Source organism: Ptychodera flava, chromosome 4 (genome assembly GCF_041260155.1).
Source record: "Ptychodera flava strain L36383 chromosome 4, AS_Pfla_20210202, whole genome shotgun sequence".
Lineage (NCBI taxonomy): Eukaryota > Metazoa > Hemichordata > Enteropneusta > Ptychoderidae > Ptychodera > Ptychodera flava.
In genome coordinates, this window is record NC_091931.1 from 17,308,634 (window position 1) to 17,331,073 (window position 22,440).

Sequence of the window (22,440 nt, forward strand, 5' to 3'; positions counted from 1 at the left end):
CGCCCTTCCAGTCAAAGAATCAGTAATACTACTACTTGCATCGCCACAGCAGGAAACGTAGTTCCAATCAAACGCGCTACATTTGACCGACAGACAGTCGCTTATATCAGTAATATTTTCTCTCTGGCTTTCTGTATTGTATATACATGTCTATGTCCGGGTGCCGTTGACGCAAATTCAAGCTTAACTTACTGGTCATGAACACAAGTTACTGATAAAATCTACCTTGTACTCCTCTTTGTAAATGCAGTGTATCTATGTAATATACTGCCTGAGAAGTCAGAACAGAATTTATAGATTCCAGACGAAAGCCAAAAGTACAGCATCGTACTGGGCAGAGTCAGAGAGATGTGGACATTTTAGAAGTCGCATAGTCATTGATTTTGGTGGAAGAATTTTAATTGCCATTTCGCCAGGCACTTTTGAGCTGCTTTGTCATTGACTATTCCAATTGTTCGGATCAGTCGACGTTTTGGCTGGCGTCAGCGATGCGTTTTTTAAGTAACCATGGCGTAGACACAATCTCACATTCAGGGCAACGCGCCCTATTCCCTATTGCCATTTCATCTCCAAGACGTTGACCTACAGTTCTTTTGTTTATAATCCTTCAGTGGCATGAATAAATCTGGTCCATCCATTCTTGAGCCTGGATTCCCACCATCGATTACGCAAGTTTCCTTTCAATTTCGACCCTTTTGTATGTCGAAACATAGACAGAAGAGGGGGTATTATCTATGGGTGAAATAAGTAGCTTTTTTGTTTATCGGAGGGGTTTCTGAGTTTCTTCGTTAACAAAATGACTACCCTCGTTTCGGATGACGTTTAGCTTTGTACGATTCTGACAGGCGAGGGGTCAGTGTCCATGCAAATTGGCGAGCTACAAGTGCATTAGATCAAAATAGTGAATTTTGCTATGATTTGATGAACTTTTGTGTCATCTGATCTTCTTGTAGTAGAAAAAGAGCTGTTTTTCGCAGGCGTTTAATTTCCCGCGGTAGAAATTTTCGAACTTGCTCACCGTTTTGCTCTTGTTTACGCCATTCAGTTCCCCGACTTTATTCCACGATTCTTAGGGAGGAATAACATGCATACTTAACAACTGCCCACGCGTGACAGCCATTGAAGATGTATTAAAGACAACGCTAAGCTATACTCTCTATTCGCAATGCCATAATACCGCTTGTAATACGAACAATAGGCGGCTAGAGTTTTTACGACAGCGCACACTGCAACCTGCAAAGCAGGTGCCTGAAAGTTGGGAAAAATACATTCTGAGTTTATTTCTTGTCCTTAAATTGCTGTTTCATTTTTTTCTGTTATTTCCCTCAAGCACTTCGTTACATGAAAGTCATCACCTCAAATGTTACTTTGTTAATAACTCACTGTATGGAGTTCTCTCTTGTCCCTTTTAATTTGTACGGGTCAAAACGGGACACTAGAATAACACATATGCTATCATTTCAGGGCATCTGATATCATGAATCGTTCAGGTCGTAGCGTTAGAGTCTGTGTCGGAATATTAAGCTTATGGTGAGAATTTGTTAACCACACGCGTAAAAGGGAAAACAACACGATCCACTTGTCTCAAAGCAATGCACTACTTTCGCCGAATGATAACTTTATTCGGTCAAACAGCGTGAATGAAAGTGTATGGAAACAAACATTTCCATTCGTGTCTCATGACTAAAACCACCGACAATAAGCAATTGTTTACTCTGTTCGGACTGTGATGTACGTGCAACCATGGTGTCTACGTCAGACCTATTCCATGATGACGTCTGAATGTGTGAGGGCACAGAAAGTCTTGACGTCATGGTACGACTTCCGATCTTGTTCATGGTGACAAATGTTTTTGGCGTTGTAACGAAAAAGGGGGAGGAGCTTCTTGTTGATAGAAACAGTGCAATGGATTGAATCAGATGACATCAATTCTTGTCGGAATTTCAAACATGAGACGACATTTTAACATTACAGTTAGGGGTGAACAGTACACAACCAATTCAAGTTAGATTTATAACGTGTTCTGTGCGTATGGTTGAGGAAAAAACTTCAAAAAAAAATTCACTGAATATGAAAAAGGTTCCAGCATTGCATAGAACTGTTTCTTTAGACAGTTATTGGCTATCCATAAAATGCAGACGTCATGTGTATCTCACCACAACCACACATTCAATAGCAAAAATAGATCAAAACGAAAAACGATATGACCGTACCTTAAGAATCGTCAGATATTTTATGACACAACACAAGTCCACTGGCATCTAAAGACCATAATGTAAAACCCTTTGAGATATGGTAATTTATCATAGCAGGCAGCGAAACATACAGAAAACCCGACAAATCAAATAATCAGTATATAAAAGAAAAACAACCATTACAATTTCGGAATATATATATATATTATATATATATATATATATATATATTATATATATATATATATATATATATATATATATATATAATATATATATATATTATAATATATATATATATATATATATATATATATATATATATATATATATATATATATATATATATATATATATATATATATATATATATATTGACAGGATAGGTCAAGCAGCACCAACTCTAGGACACAGTGTTCTTCTCTACAAACTAAATTTTATATATATATATATATATATATATATATATATATATATATATATATATATATATATATATATATATATATATATATAGATATTGATTTATGGACAATTTAATTCGGTTAATATATTTTTCAAAAGTCACAATTTGTTAAGTCATGTCAACCAGGGTAACATCAGTAAATGTGATCCATCGAAGCGTTAATCCAAACACTTTCATCAAAATCCCCAGTGAATAATCTTCATGTTATAACACACGCCGACGAGTGCCCATATGTTGGAAAGAGAGTGCGTGTCATCTCAGTCGGCAAGGTCATTCTGACCCATCATATACCAGCATCGATCGTTTACGGCGTCCGTCCATTTAGTTCTGCTAGATTTCCATCGAAAACATTAACCTATCATGATTGGAAGTCAAACTGCATCGATGTTGAATTGTCAGAGAGGCAACGGATGATGTATACTTTCAATTGTTTCTTGGTTTTATAGCATATTATTCTCTCGTCAAGCAGAGCGACTCGAGGACATATATTTATTCTCTCAACTTTTAATTAAAACATTCTAGTCTGCTTGCTATTTGGACTCGTGTTTAAGCTTGCTCAAAGGATGGAGTTTCCATCATCTTATTTTTGTGAAAATTGAAAATTTAGTTTTCCCACCACGGTAAACAAGGCATGGCGACCATTTGAATTCCATATGTCGGTAAATTTTAGCTTTTATCTGCTGTAATTCCAAAATTTGCTCGGGTACCCCTCACTTTTACTCTTTCATACCAAGAGAATAATGGTTCACAGTTTCCTTCAGGAATGTTTGAGCTAAACTTTAAACTTTCCATTTTATGTCGGCGCTCGTTGCTTTTAACAAAGTCGACCCGTTAAGGTTTGTTAAGCACCGGTTATCTCATGACTAGCTCTAAACGAGAAAAGGAAATAGTTAAATTAAAGTCTTGTTGACAGTTTATTTTCTTGAGTCACCAGTTCTTATGTCATACGAAAACGGAAATAAAAAAGAACAAAAGAGTAAAACGTTGATTTATCAGACATCCCGTCGACTGAATTCCCTTTTCTCTCTATCGATAATCATTGTAATGATAGCTAGACAGTGCATGCAACTCGTTCAAGTTGGTAATCCTGGGCAAAGAGAAATCCCGGGGATTACGCTTGGAAAGGCAGAATTCGTGTCTTCTATTTTGATAAGGAGGCAGACATAGCCAACGAGAGAAGCACTCTCGCCGCCAGGTTGTAATCTTATGTTAGATGTTGTCTTTGGATACGACAATTCTATGGTATCGCATAAGTCGACAATAAGTATAGATAACTCCTATGAACATACTATGCTGTTCTAAATTATTAGCATATATACCCATCCGTAATCCAACAATCATTGATGGAAAGTTAAAATGCCATTGGTCATTGTATACGACAACCATAGCTCAGTATAGCACAGCAACGATAAGTACCTGTACAAATAAAAGAAGCCAAAGTTGTAAAACAACAGGGTAATCCGGATTCCGAAAATATAGTTTACGTTTAATTTATAATGAGCACGGAAGCTTCACTGCTTTAAATCCGGGCGCAGGCTTACGGATATTTGCCTCTCATAATTTATCAAGCTATTCGCGTTCATTGTCTCCGGTCCGGGAATAGATCTTTTACCGGTTCCATGAGTATTACAAAGCGTGCACTACTCATTGAACTTTTTCGCTGTAGGATATACGCAGGGTATGTTACTCATAGAACACTGTGGCAAATTACACACTGACATATCGCCGATGGATACACAATACTTAAGGCATATTTTGGATTGCAAATTTATGTCATTATTTATAACAGTGCGTTGCACACGCAAAAATCGGTATGTTTTTGTTGTTGGTTTGAGTGTGTATACGGTGTTTGAAGCAGCCACAGCAATGAATTATGGGATAACTGGTAAAAGGTCTATATTAAACACGGCGAGAGGACAGCCTCGGGGACAATTCTGTCCACCAGCGGAGCTAACGACCCATAGGAAATACGGTAAGTTTTAAATCGGGTATAGTAACAGTAGTAGCTCCGGCGATCTTGAATTACTTTCAAATACAGATTTTAATCACAATTTTAAGTATAGGGTCAGCGATTACTGATTTAATTTTCATTAATTTTTGGCAATTAATCTTCAATTTGCTTCATACTACAGCTCTCTTCCGCAAAAGTTCCTGGTATTCACTGTAATTTGACTCAAATATGGTACCTGATCACAAAATGATCAAACTGAAAAGTCAACAGCTACTGTTGACGCGATCGTAAATTTCCACGAAGTACAATTTGATATCACAATCTTAACCACAGTATTCGACTGTACCGATGTAATTTTCAAGAACATTTCACATCTTAAACTTAAGTTTTTATTTTGCACGATTACTCCTTGACATAGATTTTGCCAATGCCGATATAGATAACGGGTACCACAGTACAAATATGGCGCAGATTTTTTGTCTCATAATCATTCGTGCAACTAAAACATCCACCAACTCCACTTACAGACAATCGATGTTCAAAAAACCCCCGAAATTTTGGCTAAACATAAGTCAATTATGGCCTATGGATACCAAAACTCCACAAAACACCATACACAAAGTTTATCACAAAGTTTATCAGGGTCTTCAAACTGTTCAACAACTGTAGTTATGGAAGATACTGACTTCTGTTCTGAGTACCATTAAACCTCGACTTCAGGCATACTGCGCTGTTATTTTTCTTTCTTGCGATCAGAGTGGTATAAATTTGTATATTAAACAATTCCAAGGAACTATATGATACTTTGAAATCAAGATCTATTTCGACTTTCGATTTTTCCACTTATATACCACAGTACCGCACGATAAATTGACAGAACGATTGAAAAACACCATCAAGCATATTTCTACAAAAATGGTTCATGCCGTTACAAGTAGTATTGGGTATTATTCTACATATTTTCTTAAGAATATGACGAATTCTAAAGTTTTTTTATACAGAGAAAGAAACTACTGGATGTACTGGATGCTTTATTTCCTCATCGACAACATATTTGTTGAATTTGGAGGACACATTTTCAACAGTGTATAGGAATTCCTTTGGCACTAACTGTGCTCCCTTGCTTGCAGACTTATTTCTATACTCAAACGAGGCAGAATTTGTCAGTAGCTTAATCACACCACATACAAACAGAAAAACAGACTAGCAACGTGACCGGCCTCTTGTTTCATGGCCTTTTCATATTTAAATGAGCCTCGCAGGTGTTAGACTTTTTGGAGACTTTGTTCGTGGTTGATAATTGCACGAGATTATGCGAAAAGTACGACGAGATGGCATCTTGCTGCCAGTCGCGTAGCAACCATACTTTGTGAGCTCTCAGGGAAGAAACACTGCTTCACGCCAATCAAAACATAACACGCCAGCAGTTTCATAAACACGTCCTTCCATGACCAACTTGTACAAGACGATATGACTGACCGTAAACCATTGAGTAAAACCAGACAGTATCGATAAAAGACTTTCAAATTTGGTTCAAACACACTCATTTTATATTCATAAAAATGTGAGAGGAAATTTTAAAATGGTAAAACTCACTTTCCCGAAGTTCAAAACTTTCCCGTTTTCACCAGCACGTCAATTCCACTCAGCGCCACACGACAACAACAACAACAACACAAACTTTGCCGAACATACTTTCGCTTAAAAATTGGCGAAAATCCAGAAACTACTGAATGACTTTACTGGTGCATGGTTGGCACCCTTCGGAAAAGAGAGTCGAGAGCTACCTGAGGCGAGGCGTACATGAAGGGCTTACGTAACCGCTTCATACCTTGAATAACACCCGTTGCCAGTTTATCTCTAGATTTGTCTGTGATCACACAGAAAAAAGGTCTCTGTAGCTAGAATTTTCAAACTTACATTCAGATACATAGCCGATGTCACTTCAATGAATACGTCCACATTCAGTGATTATCTCGCTATGATTTATCTTCCACAATTATAGATTAAAGAAAGTACACAGAAATGACCTCTTCTGCTTCATATCTGGATATTTTTCTTGAATTTGACTCCAATGGTCACCTTTCTACTAGACTATATGACAAGAGACTGAGATGATTTCAACTTCACTATCATAAATTTTCCACACCTCATATAACAACCCTGTGGCTTTACATTTCTAAGCTTATTGGAAATGCAAGAGCATGCAGTTCATATGGTGATTTTGTAGAGAGACATAGCCATCTCTCTTACAAACTATTAAATCAAGGTTACTCCGGAGAAGGACTTGTCTCTACATTCAAACGCTTATTTTGGCAGGCATCACAAGCTGGTAGATCAAGTATGATGTCTCTCTTCGACAAATGATCGCTGATGGCGTCAGTGATACTGATCTTACGGATTGAATGGGGGTGCCACATGGGCAGGATGCGCTTACTATTTTCGAAACACCTGACATCACTTCTTGGCTTTTGCCAGAGGTCCATATATCTTTCTTTCACGGATTTGACTTTGTTGTGTGTACCGGTACTTTGCTGTCTGTTCTGTGCTGTTGTGTTTGTCTTTGTAGCAATTGACTAAGTAATAACGAATATTGACCTATTGCTGTTAGATTCTGGATTGGTATGGTTTTGATTATTTTAATAAACACACCTGTCGCTATAAATCGAAAACTTAAAAATACAACAGGGTGCTCCAATACGAACACCATCAAACATACAAAATATTATTTATAGATTAAAAAATGATGAGTCTTTCAGTTATTTTGTAGCGATTACGCAGTGATTATTTATTACAAAGGTTGAAATGCACACAAAAGTCAATGTCTTTGTGATTGCGAAAAAATATATAATTCAGTAATAGAAAATAAAAAAGTTTCCACGGTAAAATCTTAAAGTATTATCACTACTAACAATACCTGATATAAGTAGTGTCCCGTGATATAACTGCTCGTTTTACTAATGATATTATTAACGTAATCAGTCATTTGAAAAACTTATGAAAACTATTTATGATCGTCATGTCATTATTTAGCTTGTCAGCAAAGCCTGCTGTGTCCATATCCTACTGTGCATTTGTATCATTGATAAATGACTTTCAGTCTTGACTCTAATTCAATTATCATCAATAGTGTTGACATATACACTAGGCTTTGTCAATAAACTGAATATTGCGAGTTTCATTATGCTGTAGGGAGACTGAAGGAAATTGCATTACAGTATTTAAAACAGCTCCATTACAAGGCATACCGCTTTTTTCTTAAGCAAATTCAATGCGATTGATAGACTTTTATATTTTTTTTTGGAATTAAAGTCATGAAGTGCCACAAAATGGATCGGAAAATGTTAAAAAACGGGTGACAAGATATTTTAGCCCCCGCCCTTATACGCCATATATGTCAAACATTTTTGTTTGATTAATACGATTGAACTAATTTGGGATGATTGGATGGTGAAGTAATATCTGTTTAATCTGCAAATGTAAGCTTATCGGCTTTTCTTTTTAAGTTGTACATATGTTTTTATGAGTACATGTAATTTGAAATATTGCGACATTCAGCTACAGGACACCTAACATTTAATTAGAAAAATATCAAGATACAATTATCCCAAATTAGTTCCAATCGTGTCAATTCGGGCAAGAAAATTTCACTGTACATTGAAACAACTGTTGATGGTATAGGCCACCAACCGAATACTTTCAAAACTAACGAATTGGAAAGGGAGGAAAGATGTACGATAAAAACTTCACGTGCCTTTTTTCAAGGCAGGGTATAAGGAATTCTAGAGACCTTGATGAAATTGTTGTTGTCATCTGGATTCATTTGGCTTTATCGAGTTGTTAGTCACGTTTTTCTTTATCCCAAGTTGTTTGTCAGACTTTTCACTATCCTCTTTTTAGGCTAAATCTTCTCCAAGTTTTATCACAGAGATCGTTCTCGGTTTTCCTAGAAACAAGAAAAGACGAAGGAATTCAAAGAGTCAAAACGAGATTACCTGCGAAATAAACGGTCCATCGTTGGTATTGCAATCGATCTACTGTAAAGGATTGGAAATTATGGCATAAGGTATCCATCCTCCATGAGTTAAAAATAATGATAACGATAGCAGCATGCCGAATGCATGTCTAAGAGCGCTCAATTATTGACGGGTATGTGACTTTTCAGCGATACCTTGCTCTTTTTCTATTCCTTCAAATCACTTTATACAACTGTATACCAGGAGGCAAACACCGCATTGTATCATTCTCTGTAAAGGAGTGAGTGTAGCATTATTTTATTCTGGTAAATTTGAACGCAAAGACAGGTTTTACTTCGCCTAATGCGCTCATTTATTTTCCCTTTCGTAAAATCAAAGCGTGATTTTAGTGTAAAAAGTCTGTACGTATAGAGATGAATACAACACCGCTAATTAACAATTTGTCCTCATCTCATTGACCATCGTAACCGAAATAGGACATTCCGTCTCTGAAACTTAGTGCCGCTTTAATTTCACGATAGGGAAGTTATTTAGGGAAAGCGGCATATTTTACAAGAAATCTAAAAACGATAACATCCCACTACCCTGCAAGACTGTCGACGTGATGTTACCATTCATCGCAATGCCTCAATTTTTGAGAAATGTTATTGATGCTAAATGCAATACCATCTTTTCTAAGTAGGCGGCGGCACTACCTGCAGTTGCCAACGTTTCGCAAATGGAAGGATTTCCCACATTTGTGTTACAAGACATTGAGATCAATACATTTGCTTTTCCTTCAGAAGGCAGGAGTGCTCACGTGAAAGTTATCATCGGTATTCAATGTCACTATTTCGATGCGTGACTTGTCTTTATTCAGATTCACGTCCTCGGAATTCTGGTCAAATAATGGGTTAAAAAGCGGATTCATCAGTAAAACCAGAAGTTTTTTTAAAGAACTCACAGCCCTGTCAGAAACTCACCGTTGATAACGATTTTAGTCGGCGCCATATATATTCTCTTCAGTGCCAATTTCAGTAACTCCTTGAAGAAATTAATGAACAAATGCATGATTGATGAAGACACACATTCGCACAGAAGTATACCCTCATCCAAACACAAACAAACAGACAAACAGACAGACAGACCCAGGCAGACAGGAGGGCAGACAGGCATGCATGCATGCATGCATGCATGCATATATGCACACTATACATACATACATACATTACATAATACATACATACATACATACATACATACATACATACATACATACATACATACATACATACATACATACATACATACATACATACATACATACATACATACATACATACATACATACATACATACATACATACATACATACATACATACATATATACATATAACACACATACATATAACACATATACATATAACACACATGCATATGTACATGCATACTGATGATGCATAGCATGAACTAACTTTTGAAATGAGAAGTCTTCAGTGCATGTTGATAAATAACGCGTCAGTTTCACAGCCAGTCTATGGTTAATGAGTATGTTTAGGTGCGTTATTAAGATGACGAAAAGGCCAATAAAAGCAGGTTTATCATGAAGTGCGGTCCTTTTAAAAAAAAACCGCTCTGACAGTATAGCATTTACATTACGATAGAGTAAAAATAATGAGGGTCCTTTGTGTCAAATAAAGATGATCAAATTCAAAATTTAGAGCTTTTCGATTATCAGACGCGTTATGATGCGCGTGATGAGTTGGTCTGTCTGAAAACATGTACTTTGCTCACATAGGTTTGAGTGTTGTTAGACAGAGTGCAGCATAGTGTTAACAATTGATCTAAGTATGTGAAATAAAGAGAAAAAAGAATGTATACTGTTGGTGACCTAGACAGGTTGTATAACAACTATCATAGACTCAACACGAATAACAAATCAAGCCAATACACCGTTACTTCCCTCCTTCCCCCCCCCCCCCGGGCCGAAACCTCTTTCAGACTGACTATTGAAATAGCAAGTGTCATTGATATACAGTACTTCAATTATCCCTTTTAGCGCCAAAGTCAATTTCCGTTGCATTTATAAGATATACCTCAGTCAATTTTTTTTACAGATTTTGCCAAAGTTTTGATGAAAAATTTAGCCAATAAAATGTGATGTCCTTTTGATCCAAAATTATCAAAAAGGTTACTGGAAATTTCATAAAATTTGGCAAAATGTTGCACTAAAATTTTGATCGGAAAAATTGCAGCACTCAAAGGGTTAACAGGTAAAATTCCATTCAATTTGACATGAAATGACAGTCTGTCCGTGAGGATGACTTCTGCCTCATTGGGAAGTATCTGTGATAACTGATGTCAAGTCTTTTTATTAAAGTCATCGATAAAACAGTATCCCATGCATAGAATGGGCGGGATTCTGAGTTTCTGACACACAAACCACCCTGTCTTTAAAAGACCCTCCTTCAAGCAAAAAAAAACGAGAAAATACTGTAAGTTGTAGGCCTAAATGAAGTGGAACTCTGTGATTGGTTATTTTGAGGCCGCGCCATGGCAAACCGACCAGTATCCAATCCGCTGATACGCACAGCCGATTAACAGGCTGGCAATGTTTGCCGAGAAATTAGAGTGGAGAGGAGATATGGACTTGTAGGTAATAAAGAAAGCAGTCAAACAGATTGGAGTCGAAATCTTTATTTGAAACTTCACAGTCAAAATTAATAAAATAAAATAAAACAAACTGTTCCAAAAAGAACCCCATCCCTCCCCCACCCAGGAGACTGACTGTGCTTGAACCCGTGACCTTTGAGTGGACCCTCAGACTTTCGCAAAGTTCGAGCGCAAATCTTGTACAAATTGGTGCCCACATCGAAACGAGTTGCAAGTTTTTGAATTCGAGCGTTGCAAAGGTCACAGTTCAAGTGGGACAGTAAGGAGCGCAAAAGGAAGTTTGCACATTGAAACTTGAGACTGAACCCTCACAAAAAGAGTTAGTAAAATAGAAAGAGCGCCCTCATAGATGTTGTGCAAACTATATTAAATTTTTGTGTGTAAAGAAAATGTTGACTTAAACACGATTGGAACTAATTTGGGATAATTGGATGAAGTAATGTCTATTTTACTGCAAGGTGTTGATAGAATTATTTTTTGGTAAATGTGATCTTTTTTCATCAAAGTACTTGAAACCTTGGATGAAAGTAAGTTTCTAAGGGGTAAAAGTTAAGGCTGGAAGTTCAAATGCCAAATATAGCGTATGACGCACAGGGGGAGGGTCATCGTCTTTTACGCATGAAAAATGGGGTAGTTCACTTTTTCTTGCAAACACTGAAAGATGAAGGATCAGTTTTTCGCGCAGCGTCATTTTGCAAAACACCGGCCCTCCCCGCGTAATTTCTATCCAGTAACTAAACCACTTCACTCACACGGGGCTTCAAATTTTTTTACAATGTAAGCTTACATGTACAATATCGTGTGGCATTTCTTACCTGGGGGTTGCGTTCCTGACGCTGCACAGTCGCCTTGGCAATCACATGGTGCCTGGTTACAAGATGCAGTTGGCGAACAAGATTGACAGCTTGGAATTTCTACAAAATAAATTTGGTCAATTACTGATAAGCTAATAAAGGAAATCGTAGTTTTTCGTCCTCGATATCACTATATAATACTAAATACGATATTTTTGTTTGGCTTTATTTTGCTGGGCCGGATGGGGTTCTAAGGTAGAATATGCTTTGGGAACAGATCTTCGGACACTCAGTCTTTTACAATACTCTTTTGGCATACCACTTGCGGGGGCTCATTTTAAAGCTTACGGAATAAAAACAGGTTTAACCGACTACGTTTTGTGAAAACAGCGAATTTGTTTTCTTCCATAAAGACACCAAAGGGTTGCTTCCATTTGACTGGTAAATATTGGGTTTTTCACGGTGACGCCGGTTTTTCCTCTTGATTTTGAAAGAGATGGTTTAAAGTTTGTGCGATGAAAGCTTGAGAAAAAATACCAGTCTTTCATTTTTGAGGCACGTACTACCTTAGAGCAGCAGTTACGTGTTTTCAGATACAAAACTCATGTCAAAAATATAAGCTAAAATCTATAACGGTACATGCTTTCATGAAACTATCGGCCCTAGGGTAAGTGTTTTGTTCTTGTGTTGAAAGGAGAAAGTGAACCGGAAGTAAACTTTGGCGATAAAACCTGTACGTAAATATTATGTAAATGATGCAGATCTTTGACGCCACTGATTTTGCGCCAGGCGTGTCTGTCACATTAGAAAATTGGAAACTGAATTTGGAAGTCACGAGCGACACAGCACTGCAGACTTCGAAGAGAGCACAAGCACCCTGACTGTATGTGAGCAATATCACAGACGCCTGTATCCACCAGATTTGCAGTGGTAGCACGTAACACCTGGTGGACAGGATCAGGTCATTTCATTGTCGAATTTGTCACAGAGTAAACATGATCCCCCGCTTTCACTTGCGACATTATCAGCACAGACAAACTCTAGAAAATATCAGAAATAAATCATCAGCGATCGTCGCATGCAGCTCTTACCAAATTGTTGCTCAATAAGTATCCATTCAGATCTACTTATGACTAATAGAGCCATTCCAAAAATTCCCACGTGAGTTCTTCGGGTCATTTCATCGTTATCGGGTAGGTTAGAAAAATACTTTGGACGATGGTTTTTTATCTCTAGGAGTGTTGTCGGATGGCCATTTTTACACATTAAGATTGAACCCGGTACATAGTTTTCCAACTTGACATGCATGCTTATGTACTGCTCTGAAGTATGTGAAGAAATTAACATTTATAGGAATGGAGGCTGTCGGTTAGTTCCTTCTGTAACAAATTTAAAGTTTCTTTTCACATCCAAGGCACCTTTTCCATCACATTTCTTATGCCATCACCTATAAAACAATATTGTTTGCCTCTTATGTCGTCAAACCACTGGATCCTACACCCCTCGTGGCAAAGTTGCTCGCCTTGCAAAAGAATCAACCTTACCCGCCCCTCAACAATCAAAAAGGCTTTCTTGTTTCTTATGATCATATATGTGTGACGACTCTGTACATACCGATTTCACACAGGTATCCAGTAAACTGGTAGGGACAGGAACACCAAGAATCAGCGCCATCACCGAGACAGCTACCTCCATTCAAACAGCCATCCACTTCGCAATTTGGAAATTCTACAGAGTATTTAAAAGATTAAAGCATGATGCTTACAGTTTACATACAACACCACACTTCCCTACCCTACACTACACATACACTACACTACACTACACTACACTACACTACCCTACGCTACGCTACGCTATGCTACGCTACGCTACGCTACACTACACTACACTACACTACACTACACTACACTACACTACACTACACTACACTACACTACACTACACTACACTACACTACACTACACTACACTACACTACGCTACACTACACTACACTACACTACACTACACTACACAACCCTACACTACACTACACTACACTACACTACACTACACTACACTACACTACACTACACTACACTACACTACACTACCCTACACTACACTACACTACACTACACTACACTACACTACACTACACTACACTACACTACACTACACTACACTACACTACACTACACTACACTACACTACACTACCCTACACTACACTACACTACACTACACTACACTACCCTACACTACACTACACTACACTACACTACACTACACTACACTACACTACACTACACTACACTACACTACACTACACTACACTACACTACACTACACTACACTACACTACACTAGCTACACTATACCACACCACACTACACTTGTTACACTACACCACACCACACCACTACTGTACATTACGCTATTCTACCCTGTATCACACAACATCGCACAGCACTACGATACAATCAAATACAAACCAGATGTGAACTGAATGTGCTCACGTGTTTAATACATAATAGTAGTGATCGATCAGCGATCGGCAGATGCAAGTCATACCAGATGAACGCTAAAAATAAGTATCCATTTAGTATTGATTATTTGTAACTTAATAGAGCCTTTCCACAAATTCCAACGTGAGTTTTTCAGGGTTATTTTATGGCTATCGAGGTAGTTTTGAAAATTACTCTTCGCCACGATGATGTTTTGACCTCAAAGAGTTATGGAGGCTGGCCATTTTTTACACATTTAAGATTTGTGCTGTTACGTAGTTTACCGACCGGAAAAAGACTAAAACTTACCCGCCCCTCAACGAAAAAAATTGCCCCTTGCCCATTTTATCCCCTTTGATGTGTGAAAAGTGAAAAGAATCTACAAAGTGACCACAGGAGAGTACTTTTTTGCAAAAAGTTTTTCATATTGCTCACGATCATATACGTATGACTACACTATACACACCGGTTTCACACTGGTATCCAGTAAACGGGTAGGGACATGAACACCAAGAATCAACGATATCGATGATACAGCTACCTCCATTCAAACAGCCATCCACTTCGCAATTCGGAAATTCTGCAGAGTATTTAAAAGATTATTTAATGCTTACATTTTACATACAATGCTTAAGCACTCTACACAATACTACACTATACTACACTATACTACTCTACACTACACTATGTTATGTTATGCTACACTACACTGCACTACACTACACTACACTACACCACGCTACACTACCCTGTACCTAAAATCGCACAACAATATGATACAATAAAATACAAAAATCCATACACGACAATACAATTTAACACAATATGACACAGCACAAATAATGCATTAAAATACAATACAATACAATACAACACACCAAAACAATTCAACACAACAGCTCAGCATAGCAGAGCAATATACAATAGTACACAATACAATAAAACAACAAAACACAATACAATTCATTCCAATACAATAAAATAAAATAAAATACGATAAAATACAATAGAATGCACCAAAACACAACACACCACAACACGACACAATATAGCACAATACAATAGTATGATATAAAATAATATTACACCAGTATATTGATGGCGCAAATACAGCGATCTGATTGGTCGAAACGCGAAAAGAACCATGCTATATTCGCGATATAGCACGCGTAACAGACGTGCAAGCTCTCGGCAAGAGCAAAAATCCATTTTTTTACGTTCCATGCCAGAATTTCAATATACTGTTATGATATAATAGCAATAAATCACACCCAGCGACGGTATACCGCTCGGTGACCACTTCACATCACGCTATATCGCTCGTACACATATGTCGTGAACTGAGTCAAAGTCTCGTGGTATATCGTCGCTTGGTTTGCTTTATTGCTACAATACAATACAATACAATACAATACAATACAATACAATACAATACAATACAATACAATACAATACAATACAATACAATACAATACTATGAGGTTATCCCTCGATATCACCTCTTGGTGCGGTCGTATTGCTGCGAGTGCGGTTGTGGGCCGCATCACACGAGTCGAAGACGAGTGTGATGCGGCCCACAACCGCACGAGCAGCAATACGACCCTACCAAGAGGTGATATCGAGGAATAACCTCTTTATCATATACCTATGCCCACGTTATTAAATGAATAAATCTCGTATACTGAAATATGATACGTTTCACTGTGGTTTTTTTCTTGATGGACTACATTTGTTTGCGTCATCTTGCTAAGGCGGATTGATATACTAGCGTCTGACGTAATCTATCAGCTGGCTCATTGCCAATTATTTTACGGTTGAGCAGAGAAATGCTTGAACTCTGTCATCAAACATGTAGGATATCTACCGAATCGGTACGGTACATGCAAGTGCTGGGTTTGGTATTATTTTCAAGAACGCATTTACCATGAATACACGATATTTTTGAAAGTTGTGCTTTTGAATTTGCCGGTCCTCCGACATGTCCGATTTGCTTGTCGTCTGCGCGTCTGTGCTTATGCACGGACGGAACAGCTGGTCTGTCATCGATCTGTCAGTGCCCGTACGGTGTGATGCTCTGCTCTTTAATTTGTTCAAATTGGTAGCACTACTAGCAGGTTAATCCGATATCGACACATGTGTTTTATTTAGTTACCCCGCATTTCCCTATGCTTCAAAACCCTGCCACTTTTGGAGATCGGACATGATATCGTAGTCAAAGTCAAAATCATAGACTGGCACCCACAGGCGCTTGGCACATTGCTGGGATAATAATCGTATTTAATATGTAGAATGTCTATATACGACTTGATATTCAGTAAAAGAATCACCGTACATGAGATATAAGTGTAGGCCTATAGGCCTACATATTGACTGGCATTATACCGAGTGGCTATGGCTGCCTGGCTCAGGCCAGGCGAACGCACTGCATAATCATCAATGTGTAGAATGTCTACATGACTTGATTATTTAATAAAGAATAACGGTACGTGATATTACTGTACATGTCGGGAGTGGCTGTAGCTGCGGGGCTTTGGCCCGGCTTGGGCCCGTTGTCCACTGCTGCACAGACATAAACTCAAGGCGTGAAAGCTTTTCACCGCCCGATTTCATAAATCAGCGAAATTCAGGATCTCTGAGCGTTTTCGGTGATAAAAACTGGTCATCGGTCAGGTGGTTGCATAAACAATCGATCGACTGGCCCTTTTGCCTAAAATCATACCTTACCCTATGCTACTGGCAAGAAATCGTCCTGAAATCGGCTGGGCACACCAACCCAGCGCCGGCCATTTTGAATAAGCTTCCTGCAACGCACGCGTCCAATGAAAGAAGAGCAATTGAAAGACAATACGTCATCTGCCAAGGGTTGTAATGCACAGGCGCATACATTGCATGCAGCTCATTCAAAATGGCCGGCGCTGGGTTGGTGTGCCCAGCCGATTTTAGGACGATTTCTCGCCAGTAGCATAGGGTAAGGTATGATTTTAGGCAAAAGAGGTCAGTCGATCGATTGTTTATGCAACCATCTGACCGTTGACCAGTTTTTATCACCGGAAACGCTCAGAGTTCGTGAATTTCGCTGATTTATGAAATCGAGCGGTGAAAAGCTTTCTGGCCTTTTCATCTTGTCTGTGCAGCGGTGGACAACTGGCCCAAGCCGGGCCCAAGCCCTGCAGAGCTCTACAGCCGCTTGGTTAAGCTGGCTCACATGCAGTAATATCACGTACCGTTATTCTTTATTAAATAATCAAGTCTTGTAGACATTCTACACATTGATGTTTATGCAGTGCGTTCGCCGGGCCCGAGCCATAGCCATTCGTGTATAATGCCAGTCAACATGTAGGCCTATAGGCCTAGGCCTACACTAATATCACGTACAGTGATTCTTTTATTGAATAATCAAGTTGTATATAGATATTCTACATATTAAATACGATTATTATCCCAACAATGTGCCAAGAGCCTGTGATGGAACCATAGTTTGTTTTGATTAGGGCGCCACCATGTAAGTAGTCCGGTATGCAAATCAACAGGCCGTATCAGGCTTTGTTATGTAATCAACAGGTCGTATCACTTTTTATATGCAAATATTCAATTGAATGAAAGAAAGACGTACTGATCATTCCTTTCATATGCAATCAACAAGGCGTATCACTTTATTGACATGCAAATAAACATGATAAATCATGTCACTGAACTCAGTACAGACACAATACAGGGCATAGGTATATGATAAATAAAATACAATGCAATGCAATGCAATACAATAAATACAATACATACAATACAATACAATACAATACAATACAATACAATACAATACAATACAATACAATACAATACACGGAGTTCTCCATGGCTTGAAAAACAGTGGGCGACTATAATGTATAATTTGCATAATATTTTGTTGTGATAAAAACAAGTCCATTCTTTTGTCAAGTCATTAACATATGAATAGATTGTTCCCAAAACAGGGGGTGGCCAACCCCTACAAAATCCCCCTGTGGAGAACCCTTATAGAATTCAATACAACAAACTTAATAAAATAATCGCTATCATACCAATCCATAATCCAATAACACTAGGTCAAAATTTGTAAGACAATAGTTGTATAATAATAATAATAATAATAATAATAATAATAATAATAATAATCTTTTATTTGCGTTTCAAGGCCTCCGGCCCATATGCAAAGGGGGTACATTGGAATTTTTTTTCAAAAACAAAAATACTACAAAACATATGAGTTGAGTGAATCACAGAATATATCAGAAAAGACTAATAAATAGACTCGCAACTGACAAGGTATTTCCCTCCTAAATGCTCTTGGTAAAGTCTTTACCACAGTCCTCAATGTTCGTTTAACCACATGGTCGGACAGTTCAAATATAGTGTCAGATTGCCAATCAGGGCTCAGAAAGAATCATAGTACTGTTGACAATATTTTTTTTTTGTATTTAACATTTTATTGGGTTACTTGAGGTTTACAAAAAAGTTGTTTTCCAATTGTTACATGAATGTATTTTACATATCTTATAATTTTCATGTAGTAATGCCGATTATAATAATAATAATAATAATAATAATAATAATACAGGTCTTGTGCTTGTAAATAAAAGGAATATCAAATTGACACACACAAGAGACAGAAAGAAAGAGAAAAAGAAAACTTATAATCTTAGAAACTGTCCCCATTTCTTAAGATGAGAGTTCAACTTATTCTTTTTGTTAGCAATATGAAATTCCAAGTTTTGAATATTTTGCAGATATTTTTTGAAAGCACCCAAACTTGGTTTTTGTTTTTCATATTTTGATCTATAAAATGTAGTATTTAGCAGCAAGGATTACAAAGTTTAAAAATAAAGAAAATCTTCCATCTCCAAGAATAATTTGTCTACCAGTTGGGTGACTCTGAAATCGACTTCTATTTCCCCATACCCTATAAATTCCCTACCAAAATTTCACCACAAATACACATTCATGAAACAAATGAACCAGTGTTTCACTCTGATCCTCACAAAAGGTACATTTCTCAGAGTCAATTCTGTGTGGTGTCATTTTTGATAACATTACATTGGTTGGAAATATAATATGCAGTACTTTAAACTGGAATGCTCTAAGCTTATTATTATTATAATAAGCTGTTGACAATATTTTTGTTCTGCACTCTATCATTCAAAAATATTTAAGCATAAGACGCGGTAAAATTTATTGTCTCTTTATCGACTTTTCCAAGGCCTTTGATAGAATTAACCACTCTCTTTTGTTATATAAACTTTTGTCACTGGGTATGAAAGGCAAAATAATTAAAATTTTGCATTCTATGTATAGTGGTATCAAGTCTTGTGTGCGGGCTGGTAATGTATCGTCTCAGTATTTTGAATGCCCAGCTGGTGTGAGACAGGGATGCATTCTCAGCCCAATACTATTTAGTTTCTTTATTGAAGAACTCAATCATATGTTCATGTCATCTGGTCAAATGGGTATTCAGCTAACACAAGATATGTGCGACCTTTTTGACCTCCTGTATGCAGATGATGTGGTAATATTTGCCGATTCGATTAGAAATCTCCAGCGTCTAATTGATATTCTTTCTACATTTTGTACAAAATTGCGTATGGAGGTTAACCTCGACAAAACGAAGGTTATGATTTTTCGAAAAGGGGGTCATCCCTCCCGTTTAGAAAAGTGGTATTTCCGTGGTGAAATGCTTGAATAGTTTCGTATTACAAATACTTGGGTCTTCTTCTCTCTTCAAGGAATACTTGGTCGAAAGCGGTGTACACTTTAGCTTATCAAGCCAGTAAGGCTTTGAATATATTGTCCGCATCCAGACGGAAATTAGATTTTCTGGATATTAATGTTCATTTTAATTATTCGATGCAATGATAGTACCAATTTTATCATATGGGGCAGAAATTTGGGGATTTCAATATTTTGAGGTTTTAGAGAATGTACAGAAGAGGTGGTGTAGGCTACTGTTGGGAGTACCTAAACAATAGTTGTAAACATAGACACAAAACAGCACAGAACATACAGTAAATAGACGGTACACAAACAAAGTCATATTCATGAAAGAAAGATATATGGACCTCTGGCCAGAAGACCAAGAAGTGATGTCAGGTGTTTCGAAAATAGTAAGCGCATCCTGCCCCACATTTGGCACCCGCCATATATCAATCTGTACGTCAGATAGGTAGTGGTCACTAACTAAGGCCCCATGTCACCGATGCCATCAGTGATCATTTGTCGTTAATAACTTAATCGTTACAACCTCAAAATGTACCTGTTTCGCAGAATCTTCCAGTGTATTCAGCGGGACAAGAACAATCGAACTCCAATCCATATCCTGACCAGCCGCAAATGCCTCCGTTCAAACACCCATATCCGCACGCCGGTGGAGGCGGTTCATTTTCTTGGCAAAATAATGTGAAAACATAAGAATATTAATGCAGGGACCTAGAGTTGATAAAATGAGAATTCTAGCAAAGCAGTTTACTGCAGAGAATTATCCGAAAAATAACAAAAAGACGATATACGGAACTCTGGACAAAAGAACCAAGAGAAAATGTACCAAAAATTATTGGCTGCGAGGAGCAAAGGACCTGCAAATCCTTTTCCAATGATTGAACCTTTCATTACCAATAGCACGCCCTGCAAGTATTAAAGAACTCGCAAGAAGGATTCATTGTCGACATAAGAAAAACCTTTTGGGTTTAATCGTATTCCATCGATATAACGCTTCTTCAAAAAAACTCTGAACACTTCCTAATACTTTTCTCCTCGAAATGTTTCATTATCCACTTTAAAGTTCAAGAATTAAATGCAAGATTCACCATGCAAAGTTTTAGATAAAGGAAGTAAATCATGTCCGATTGATGAGTAATTGTAATTAATATGGTCGCCGATCACGCTTTGGTGAAAAAAAGAATTGTCGTTTCCTCAAAAGGACAAAGGAAATTTAATTTTCTTGACATTATTCAAAGTGAGCCAATACAAGTTTCCGATAATAAAATATTTATAAGTGTTTAAGGATCAGTAGCTGTAACGTTTGATGATAATTTCTCACTATTTCTGTTTTTAATGACTAAAAAAGCGTGGGAGTTAAGGAACTAGGCCAGTAGTATCTGGAAACCCAGGGTTTTGTTTTTTCAAGGAAATTAGCCCAAGCTGGAAAATTGGCTGATTTCCTTCGCCATTAGAACTTGGTACATTCTCAATGGTTTCTAGGGTTGATGAGCATACCTGTAAAGAAGTAAGCTTACGGCACAAAGATGAGAAAAATCGAAAATAGCATTAAACCAAATCAACCTCCGAATGGGAATGCTGAAGGGACGTTTGTAGGAGAGTACTTTTTTTTAGTAAACATGTTAACAGAATACCTTGCAATCCAGGATGATCATGTACGGGGTATCTGAAAGACACAGGCTGGATACAATTATGATTTCCTGGACCTTTGATCACACTGGCGTGAAGGTGAGCCATATCGATGACTGATGATTGAATAATGTGCACTATATTCTATGACCTGTCCGTCGCACTTCAATTGGTCGAGCTTAACCACGTGACTGACCACAAATACACAGTAATGGTTTGTTTACATGCCCTTTCATAAAGGTCATGAAAAATCACAAAATGAAATGGAGCACCTGTTGGCCAAGTTTAGACACTTTTTTCCAAAAAAATCTCCGGATTTGAAAAAACGTTTTACAGCCCGCTGACAGTACACTACTCACTGACAGAAACACGCAGCACGTCACTGTTAAGTGAATACAACATTTGTATGCGTAATACGAGTTTTTGGGCCCCATGGTCTTTCGCGTGGGAAATTTTCGTAAATTTTTAAGGTTTTCTTGAGTTTATTGATAATATAATGGACAATAATATAGTCCGCCCTGACCATTAATGTTTATTGATAGG

At 37.6% G+C, this 22,440-nt stretch overlaps 1 protein-coding gene and 1 long non-coding RNA gene across 2 annotated transcripts in view; both read right to left on the reverse strand.

Annotated features, from left to right (window-relative positions):
• The window catches only part of LOC139131041 (atrial natriuretic peptide-converting enzyme-like), a 68,649-nt gene that overhangs the window by 36,789 nt on the left and 9,420 nt on the right, over window positions 1-22,440 (reverse strand). The gene's annotated exons all lie outside the window — the stretch shown is intronic.
• Window positions 9,551-17,359, reverse strand: LOC139130441 (uncharacterized). The gene is made up of 5 exons (XR_011551856.1): window positions 17,248-17,359; window positions 14,990-15,103; window positions 13,651-13,764; window positions 12,058-12,156; window positions 9,551-9,612 (listed from the first exon to the last, which is right to left on the reverse strand). It is a non-coding gene; the product is annotated as an uncharacterized lncRNA (long non-coding RNA).